This window comes from Hemiscyllium ocellatum, chromosome 46, assembly GCF_020745735.1.
Source record: "Hemiscyllium ocellatum isolate sHemOce1 chromosome 46, sHemOce1.pat.X.cur, whole genome shotgun sequence".
Taxonomy (NCBI): Eukaryota; Metazoa; Chordata; class Chondrichthyes; order Orectolobiformes; family Hemiscylliidae; genus Hemiscyllium; species Hemiscyllium ocellatum.
In genome coordinates this window covers 4650171-4661054 of record NC_083446.1, presented here as the reverse complement: position 1 = coordinate 4661054, position 10884 = coordinate 4650171, and positions in this window count along the sequence as shown.

Genomic DNA, 10884 nt, shown 5'->3' with positions numbered 1-10884 from the left:
TGTTTAAGAAGGGCAGTAAGGACAAGCCAGGGAACTATAGACTGGTGAGCCTGACCTCAGTGGTGGAACAAGTTGTTGGAGGGAATCCTGAGGGACAGGATGTACATGTATTTGGAAAGGCAAGGACTGATTTGGGATACTCAACATGGCTTTTGTGTGGGAAATCATGTCTCACAAACTTGATTGAGTTTTTTGAAGAAGTAACAAAGAGGATTGATGAGGGCAGAGCAGTAGATGTGATCCATATGGACTTCAGTAGGGCGTTCGACAAGGTTCCCCATGGGAGACTGATTAGCAAGGTTAGATTTTATGGAATAGAGGGAGAACTAGCCATTTGGATACAGAATTGGCTCAAAGGTAGAAGACAGAGGGTGGTGGTGGAGGGTTGTTTATCAGACTGGAGGCCTGTGAGCCTGGTGACCAGTGGAGTGCCACAAGGATCGGTGCTGGGCCTTCTACTTTTTGTCATTTACATAAATGATTTGGATGCAAGCATAAGAGGTACAATTATTAAGATTGCAGATGACACCAAATTGGAGGTGTAGTGGACAGTGAAGAGGGTTATCTCAGATTATAACAGGATCTGGACCAGATGGGCCAATGGGCTGAGAAGTGGCAGATGGAGTTTAATTCAGATAAATGCAAGGTGCTCCATTTTGGGAAAGTGAATCTTAGCAGGACTTATACACTTAATGGTAAGGTCCTAGGGAGTGTTGCTGAACAAAGAGACCTTGGAGTGCAGGTTCATAGCTCCTTGAAAGTGGAGTCGCAGGTAGATAGGACAGTGAAGGTGGCGTTTGGTATGCTTTCCTTTATTGGTCAGAGTATTGAGTACAGGAGTTGGGAGATCATTTTGCAGCTGTTCAGGACATTGATTTGGCCACTGTTGGAATATTGCATGCAATTCTGGTCTTCCTATCGGAAAGATGTTGTGAAACTTGAAAGGGTTCAGGAAAGATTTACAAGGACGTTGCCAGGGTTGGAGGATCTGAGCTACAGGGAGAAGCTGAACAGACTGGGTCTGTTTTCCCTGGAGCATCGGAGGCTGAGGGGTGACCTTATAGAGGCTTACAAAATTATGAGGGGCATGGATAGGATAAATAGACAAAGTCTTTTCCCTGGGGTCGGGCAGTCCAGAACAAAAGGGCATAGGTTTAGGGTGAGAGGGGAATGATATAAAAGAGACCTAAGGGGCAACTTTTTCACTCAGAGGGAGGTATGTGTATGGAATGAGCTGCCAGAGGATGTGGTGGAGGCTGGTACAATTGCAACATTTAAGAGGCATTTGGATGGGTATATGAATAGGAAGGGTTTGGATGGATGTGGGCCGGGTGCAGGCAGGTGGGATAGATTTGGTTGGGATATCTGGTCGGCATGGATGGGTTGGACCGAAGGGTCTGTTTCCATGCTGTACATCTCTATGACTCTAATTCACCTGACCTGCACATCTTTGGTCTGTGGGAGGAAACTCACACAGATCACTGGGAGAATGTGCAAACTCCACACAGACAGTTGCCCAAGACTGGAATCGAACTCGCGTTCCTGGTTCTTTGAGGCAGCAGTGCTAACCACTGAGCCACTGTGCCGCCATTCTCAACTCTGTTCGTTGCCCCGCTCCCCCACAACCCTTCAAAATTTTAAATTATTATTCGTTAACGGGATGAGGAAGGCGCTGACCAGGCTAACATTTATTGCCCTGACGGTAGTTAAGAGTCGACCGTATTTGCTGTTGATTTGGAGTCATGTGTAGACCAGACCAGGTGAGGTTGATAGTCTCCTTCTATGTCAGAATCCATTCTTGATTCCCTTTAATCAAGAGACTCACGAGACTCTTAATTCCAGATTTTAAAAAAAAATTAATTCAAATTATATCATCAGCCATGGGGGAATTTGCACCTAGAATATTAACTAGGTTATCAGTCTAGTGATAATACCATTAGGTCAAGCCTACCCCTGTTAAAATAATTAAAAATCTGCCCGTGTCCATCTTAAATATACTCAGTGTCCCAATTTCCAAGCCACTCTGGCATAGTCATAAGAGATGTACAGCACAGAAACAGACCCTTCGGTCGATCTTGTCCATGCTGACCAGATATCCTAACCCAATCTCGTCCCACTTGCCAGCACCTAACCCATATCCCTCCAAATCCTTTCTAGTCATATACCCATCCAGATGCTTTTTAAATGTAATGATACAGCTTCCACCATTTCCTCTGGCAGCTCATTCCATACACATACCAACACTAAGCATTGTTTCTAAAGTGCCATTTTTTAATAATGCAGGGTTGAACATGTATGCAAACATCGCATTATAGAAGAATTGACTGTACTAAGAGGGAGGTTATACTAGATTTCTTGAAAAACAGAAATAGATCAATTCCCTGGCTTAGTGGATCTATTGCCCCTTCCCCTACCCCCACCAATACCATCTGCTTTCAAATCTTCATGTTTCCAGCAAGTGGATGGAGTGAATTAGCCAAATTATTCTTTTTGAAAGGGCCCAAATTGACCGAACAGATCTACAGGATAAGTGAATCCAAAAATCAAAAATATCCTTTATCAGAAAAACTGTTGTTACTGAGGTTTTCAGATAAAGTAATCCCAAACTGTAATGAAATTGTTCATGAATTCTCCTGGAAGTTGGACTATCCAGTTAAATTTTGCCTGTTCAGCAGTTTTATTTGTTCTTCAGTTAAAGTACAGTAAGCTTTTATATAATGTTAAAAAATGTCTATCTTCTTTTGATTTATAATATTAACCAAATAATCTATTTATAAAAGAGTATTAATTTATTCTGCTTCTATTTAAGTTTGAGAATTCTTCATGGAACTCTTTCTAAATGCCTGTCCCAGAGCAGTTAGAGCATAGAGAGAAAAAAAGGCATCAAGCATCTATCTCCTCAAAACCCATTTATTGAGCACTTGGCCTATACCCAATGGCATGTAGAGATTTACTGAACTTTTGTTCCTTTGCAGAAATGGGCCCTTCAGCCCATTATATTCAATACCTAAAGTGTGGATGTGGAGGTGCCGGTGTTGTATTCGGGTGGATACAGTTAAAAATCACAGCATCAGATTACAGTCCAACAGGTTTATTTAGCAGTATGCACTTACGGAGTGCTGCTCCTTTGTCAGGTAGCTAGTGGGACAAGGATCATAGAGTCATAGAGATGTACAGCATGGAAACAGACCCTTCGGTCCAACCCATCCACACCGACCAGATATCCCAACCCAATCTAGTCCCATCTGCCAGCACCCAGCCCATATCCCTCCAAACCCTTCCTATTCATATACCCATCCAAATGCCTCTTAAATGTTGGCAATTGTACTAGCCTCCACCACATCCTCTGGCAGCTCATTCCATACACTGTGTGAAATAGTTGCCCCCTTAGGTCTCTTTTATATCATTACCCTCTCACCCTAAACCTATTCCCTCTAGTTCTGGACTCCCCGACCCCAGGGAAAAGACTTAGTCTATTTATCCAATCCATGCTCCTCATAATTTTGTAAACCTTTATAAGGTCACCCCTCAGCCTCCGACGCTTTGCTCGTAGGACATAGATTTATAGTAGAAGCTCAAAGTGTCATACAACTGATGTGATGTATTGAACAAACCTAGATTGCTGTTAAGTCTTTAATCACATAGAATGGGGTTGCAGATTTTGATTCATTAATATGTAAATCCCAGAACTTTTTTCAAGTCACATTCCTGAGATAACTTAATATTTTATAAAAATAAAGGTGACATCTCAGCTCAGACTATACATTAAAAGATGTGAAGTTAGCGTCAGTCTGTATCCTAACCTTGAGTCAGACTGGTTCTATTTCCAAAGTAGGAATTGGTAAAATGCGACAGACTGACTGCCTACAGATTGTGTGCTTTTTGAATAAAATAGAATATCTGCAAATGCAAATTCACCCCATAAACTTATATGTGCGTGTGAGAATGTGTGTGCGCACATGGGTGACAGTATATGCCCGTGTAAGAATGTGTGTCTGTCTGAGAGAGAGAACGTGTGTATGAGAGTGGGTCTGTGTCAATGTGATTGTGTGTAAGAGTGTGTGTGTGTGCTTGTGTATGAGTGAAGTGTAGAGTGTAGTGGGATCACCTATAATGTGACACGAACCCAAGATCGATTGAAGCAGTCCTCATTGGTACCGAAAGTGGCTATCAGCCTCTGCTCGGTGACTCTGCCTTGTTATGTATCCCAAAGTCCAGCATAGAGGACGGTCACCTGAAGATCTGAAGCCGAATGACCTTGATCGCTGAAGTGTTCCCCGACTAGGAGGGAACATCCCTGTCTGGCAATAGTTGCGTGGTGTTCATTCATCTGTTATTGTAATGTCTGCCTGGTCTCACCAATATAGCATGCCTCTGGGCATCCTTGACTGTAGTGAATGAGATAGACAATGTTGGCTGAGTCACATGAGTACCTGCTCCAGATGTGTGTGGTGTCGCCATGTGTAATGGTAGTATCCATTTCGATACTCTGACGCCTCTTGCAGTGCTTGCCACGACAGGATTGTATGGTTTTGTGGTTGATGTTATTCTGAAGGCTAGGCAGTTTATTGCAAGCAATGGTCTGTTTAAGGTTTGACGGTTGTGTAAGGGTGAGAAATGGAGGTGCTCGTCCTCACTGACAACGTGATGTAATAGACAAAGAAGGGAACACTATTGGTCGTTTCTTGTGTCTGTCTCCTGAGAAGGTCATTACAGTTTCTCGCTGTGGCACTTTGGAACTGGCGATCATTGAGTTGAGCATCGGATCCTGTTCTTATGAGGGCGTCCTTCGACACTTTCATTGTCCGTCGTGTTCTCCTCATCTGAATAAATCCTGCATATGCGCAGGGCTTATCCATAGCTGTTTCATTATGTTTAGGGTGGAAGCTAGAGACGTGTAGCATTGAGGTTATCCATGGGCTTGTGTAGAGTGAGGTACTGAGGTGTCCATCCTTGGAGATGTATGTATCGAAGAATGAGATTGATTTTAAAGAGTAGTCCATGCTAAGGGATCATGGAATTAAACTTATTGATATCATTATACAGGTGTTTCAGTGACACCTCACCATGGGTTCAGAGGAAGAAAATTTCGGTGTATCTGGTGTATATAGTGTTGGTTGCAGGCCCTATGCAGCAAAGAAGTCTTGTTTGAACTTTCACATGAGAATGATGGTATGTTAGGATGCAAGGTTAATCCCCATGGCTGTTCCGTGTGTCTGGATGAAGAACTGGTTGTCAAGGGTGAAAACGTTGTGGTCGAAGATGAAGAGGATGAGTTATAGATGGGCAGTTATTGATATTGAATGTTAAGGCTGTTGCAGTGATGCTGTCGTCGAGGGGATGCTTGTGTAGAGTGATGAAACTTCCATTGTGACAAGGAATGTTCCTGGTTTGACTGGTCCATGGGTGCTGAGTTTCTGTGAGAAATCTGTAGTGTCGTGACAGAAGCTGGGGGGTCTCCTGTACAATGGGTTTCAGGATTCTGTTGACGTAGCCAGAGAGGTTCTCACACAGGATCCCATTGCCTGATACACAAAGCCAACACACCTGAAAATCCCAATGTATCTTTGAAAAGCAGTAGAAGTCTCTTATGCGAGAATTACATGGGATGAGAGTGCATAGGGTAGTCTGAAGGACTGAATCAAAAGTCTTGATCAATTGATTTAGTTCACGGATGTATTCTTTGGTCAGATAGGCCGGTTGTTGGCTGTAGTGTTCCTGGTTGTTCAGTTGTTGGTACACTTCCTTACAGCAGTCTGTTCTATTCTGAATGTTGATGGCTCCTCCTTTGCTGGTTTGATGACAATGTTGCAATTAGTCTTGAGAACATGGATGGTGTTGCGTTGTGATTGGATGACATTTTGCTCTACCTTAGGAGTGTGGCTGATGAAACTGGCACTTACACATTTCTTGACACATTGAGCATACATGTCAAGCCCAGGGCAGCGATCCTCCAGAGGCGTCCAAATTGACTCCTTTGGTTGCTTCACTATGGATTTCTCTGACGACTGTTCTGGTTCGTTGGTTGTCTCATTGCATTAGCTGCTAACATCTTGGATTCCTGGAGTCTCGTTCATCTGATGAATTTCTCCATGTCTGCTGCAGGACCAATGGGATCCATTTTGGTGGTGGGGCAGAAATTGAGCCCTTGGCTGAGGACTTCAGTCTCTTCCAGTTGAAGGGTATGGTCTGCTAAGTTGACTATTGATTTCCCTGTGGTGGTACCTTTTTCAGCTGTGGTGACAGAGGAGGCTTGGCTACCGCTGTTGGGTGATGCCAGGTTCCTCCAGTTTCTTGTTCTTGGCATGCATATAGGTAAACATGCCCCAGTTGGGGAATGTTTCAACGGTTGAGGACATTCAGCCTTGGATCTTGAGGTGACCATCCTCCAAAGCGGATTTCGGGATATACAACAGTGCAAAATCACCGAGCAGAGGCTGATAGCCAAGTTTGGTACCCATGAGGACGGCCTCAAACCAGGATCTTGGGTTTGTGTCACACCGCAGGGGACCCCACTACACTATACACTCTCTCTCTCACACACACACACACACACACACACACACACACAAAAACAGCTACACATGATCACACAGATGATCCTCTCTCATACACACCTTCTTACAGGTATATACTCCTTTACACTTGCGCACACTATCAAGCATGCACACATACACACTCTCACATTGTCTCCCTCACACACATGCACACATACATACAAGTCTGTGGGGTGAATTTGCATTTGCAGATTTGTATACGCAGATATATTCTATTTTGTTCAAAAAGCACACAATCTGTAGGCAGTCAGTCCATTTGACACTTTATCAATTCCTACTTTGGAAATAGAACCAGTCTGATTCAAGGTTGGGATACACACAAACTTTAACCTCACACCTTTAATGCATTGTCTCAGTTAAGATGTCACTTTGTTTTTATAAAACCCTAAATTATCTCGGGAATGTGACTTGAAAGAAATTCTGTATTTACATATTAATGAATTGGAATCTGTAACCCCATTCATTCTAAGTGATTAAAGACTTAACAGCAATTTAGGTTTGTTCAATACATTGCATCAGTTGTATGACACTTTGAGCTTCTACTATAAATTGTGTCCTATGATCCTGTCCCACTAGCTACCTGACAAAGGAGCAGCTTAGTAAGTGCATACTTCCAAATAAACCTGTTGGATTATAATCTGGTGCTGTGATTTTTAACTACAGTGTGGAAACATGTCATTTAACCCATTAAGTTCACATCAATCCTCCAAAGAACATCCCATCCAGACTCATCCCTACCCCCATAACCCCACATTTCCCATAGCTAACCCACTTTGCACACTATGGGCAATTTAGCACAGCCAATCCACTTAGCCTGCACGTCTTTGCACCATGGGAAGAAACTGGAGCACCCAGAGGAAACCCATGCAGATACAAGGGGATTGTGTAAACTCCACACAGAGTCACCAGAGGGTGGAATTGAACCCTGTCCCTGGCTCTGTGAGGCAACAGTGCTAACCACTGAGCCACCATGCTGTCCTAAACCAGTATGGTGTCTATACCAGTAATTGAACATCTAGCTAATACTCAAATTCCATTTCCCGGAATTTGGCCCGCAGCCTTAGACCCTAAGACTCAGAGCAGTAGTAGGCTCTTCACCCATTGATTCAGAGAGATCATGGCTGATCTGATAATCCTCAATTCCACTTTTCTGCTTTTTCTCCATTTCTCTTGATTCCCTTAACTGATTAAAAATGCTTTTATCTCAGCCTTTATCCAACAACCACAGCACTCTAAAGGATTCCACAAATTCATTATCCTCTCAGAAGAAATTCCTCCTCGTTGCTGTCTTCACTGGATGACTCTCTATTGTGAGATTATGCCCAGTGGTCCTCGACTCTCCCACAAAGGGAAAACATCCTCTCTGCATCCTACCTGAGAAGTCATCTAAGAATCTTTTGTACTTCAATAAGGTCGTTTGTCATTCTATTAAACTCCGAATATGAGCCCAATTTGCTGAACATTTTGTAGGATAATCCTTCTACTCAGCGTCAGACCCTAACTTTGCATGTTGTTTTAAGCAGTTGTAATATGGGTATTCCAGGAGTGATGCACCTAGTCAAAGCACTTAGTTTTAAACAAAACAATTTATTTACAAGATTACTGAATGGAACACAAATAAAAGAGAACAGAATACAGAATAACTTAACCTATATGAAAACCCAACAGATCATCCCAACTTAATGATACTGTTCTAAATACTCGCAACAATCCTCATAAACACTCCTTGGCACAAAAGGTAAAATCAAACAGGGTCTGACAGGAGAGAAGTCAGAGAGGGTTAACATTGACCTGCTTCTATGGGTTACAACTGCCTGACAGCTTTCAGTGAATAGCGAGACTGCCAAAAACAAAATCAAACCAGAGAAAAGTTGAGTTGACAGAACTGGCCACTCCCCTTCCATTGAAAGTATCTTAGCAATAATCAAACTGGCCCTAAACCCTTTCAAACTTAGACTTTTTGGAGTCTGTGTCTTTTATTATCTTTCTGGGAAAAAAAAGCCAAGGGCAACATAACCTTGTTAAAAAGGAGCAGCATCATCATATCTAGTTTCTCCTCATAGTTGAATCTCACCAGACTTGGCCAAACCCTGGTGAATCACCTGATGAAATTAAGAAAACCAGTTTTTCCAAGTCAGCAGTGTGATAGAAAATCCTCCACTTACTTGGATTGAGGTGGTATCAACAACACTGAAGTGGCTGGACAACCCCCAGGACATAGCAGCCCAGCTTTATCAATATAATAAATGCAAACTACCGTGGCTGCTGGAGACCTGAAATGAAAACAGAAAGTGCTGGAGAAATGCAGCAGGTGCAGCAGTCTGTGTAAAGAAAGAAACAGAATTAACATTTCAAATGCAATGTGACTTCTTTTGAAATGCTTTCTCAGCACCCCATCCCACAACCTTCAACATCCCATCACCAACTTCTTGAGCATAATCCAAACTCGTGACTTTCACCACTTAGAAGACCAAAGGCAGCAGATGCATGAGAAACCACCTCCTGCAAGTTACTAACCAATCCAAACCACCATCCTTAATTGGAACTAAATTGCTATTCCTTCATTGTGGATGGATAAAAGTCTGGAACTCCCTTTCAACTACCACTATTGGTGCACCTGGTGCATGTCCTAGAGATGTTCCCTGAAACACTACATGAGTTGGCGTCCTGTCTCCTGATGTAGAGGAGACAATATTGAAAAAATAGATGGAGTAGATGCGGTGGGTGGATGTACAGGAAAATATCTGCCGGATGTGAGGGGGAGGTTTTACACCTGTGGCAGCATGGGAAGGTTTGATGGGGGACATGGACCTAATGATGGGGACACGGAGGGAATGGTCTCTGCAAGCACAGATAGAGATGGGGAGGGAAATATATCGTTGGTGGTGAGGTCTGACTGTAGGTGGCAGAAATAGCAGAGGATAATGCGCTGTATCTGGAGATTAGTTGGGTGGAAGGTGAGGACCAGGGGGTTTCTATGTTGTTGCAGATGGAGGGGTGAGGTTCGAGGGCAGAGGTGTGGGAAGCGGAAGAGATGCACTGGAGAGCAATGTTGATCATGTGGGAGGGGACATTGCAGTCCCTAAAAAGGAGGACATGTGGGATGTCCTGGAGTTGAATTGCTCCTCCTGGGAGCAGATATGGAGGAGGCAGAGAAATTTGGAGTAAGAGATCATGTTTTTACAGGAGGAGGTGGGAGGAGGTATAGTCAAGGTAGCTGTGGGAGTCAGTGGGTTTGAAATAGATGCCCATGTTGAGGCGGTCACCAGGGATGTAGACAGAGATCTGGGAAGGGGAGTTGTTGGAAATGGTCCATCTGAACTTGAGATCAGAGTGGAAGATCTTGGTGAAGTTGATGAACCATTTAACCTCCTCATGGGAGCACGAGGTGGCACCAATATAGTTATCGATGTAGTGCAGGAAAAGGTGGAGTATGGTGCTGGTGTCACTACAGAAAATGGACTGTTCCACATACCTTACGAAAAGGCAGGCATAGCTGGGGCAGATGTGGGTCCGTGGCTATCCCTCTGGTCTGATGTGAGTGGGAGGAGTCAAAGGAGAAGTTGTTCAGGTGAGGACTAGTTCTGCCAGTTGAGTGAGTGTGTCAATAGAGGGGAACTGGTTAGGTTGACAGGAGAGAAAACTCGGAGGGCTTGTAGCTGGACGTAGGGGATGGATGTGGACATCAATTCATATGAGCCACAAGTGAAAATTCAGTCCTTTCTGTCTAACCTGCCATTCTTAGGTTTGTAAGCGAATAGTAAACTGAACTGAATTGGTTGCTCTGCAAGACTGTAAGAAGCACAATAGGAGTGAGAACTAGCTTGATGACTCTTTAACCCTTTATCTTTAGGAAATTTGGACAGGGTATTTCTTTCATCGACTTCATGTAATGGAGATGACATTCGTTGCTGAACGTCCAACCAGTACCATTGTTGGACTTGTGACCAACAGAAAGTATACTTTTTGTCCAGAACAGACAATAGTCTACAAATCCAAGTTTTGAAATTCAATGAGCTCAGTCTCAGGATTTGGGTTATGATTAACATAATGGCATATATTCTGCCCACAAGTTCAGCCATGCCCCAGTTTTGAGTGCAAGGGCAGTGGTTCCAGGAATCTCAGGGGTCTGTATGCTGTAAGTCTGCTTGGCCATGAAGGAATCATAACCAAATCCAGTGCTCCACTTATCTCTCTCTGATTAGCACTTAGCAACAACAGCGCTGCTTAAATTATTTTTCTTTCAGTTCTGTTGTAACTTTCCTATCATTCAAATCAAAGATTCGGTCTTTTGTTTCTTAATTTGCATAAAAACCAAGAGACAGAG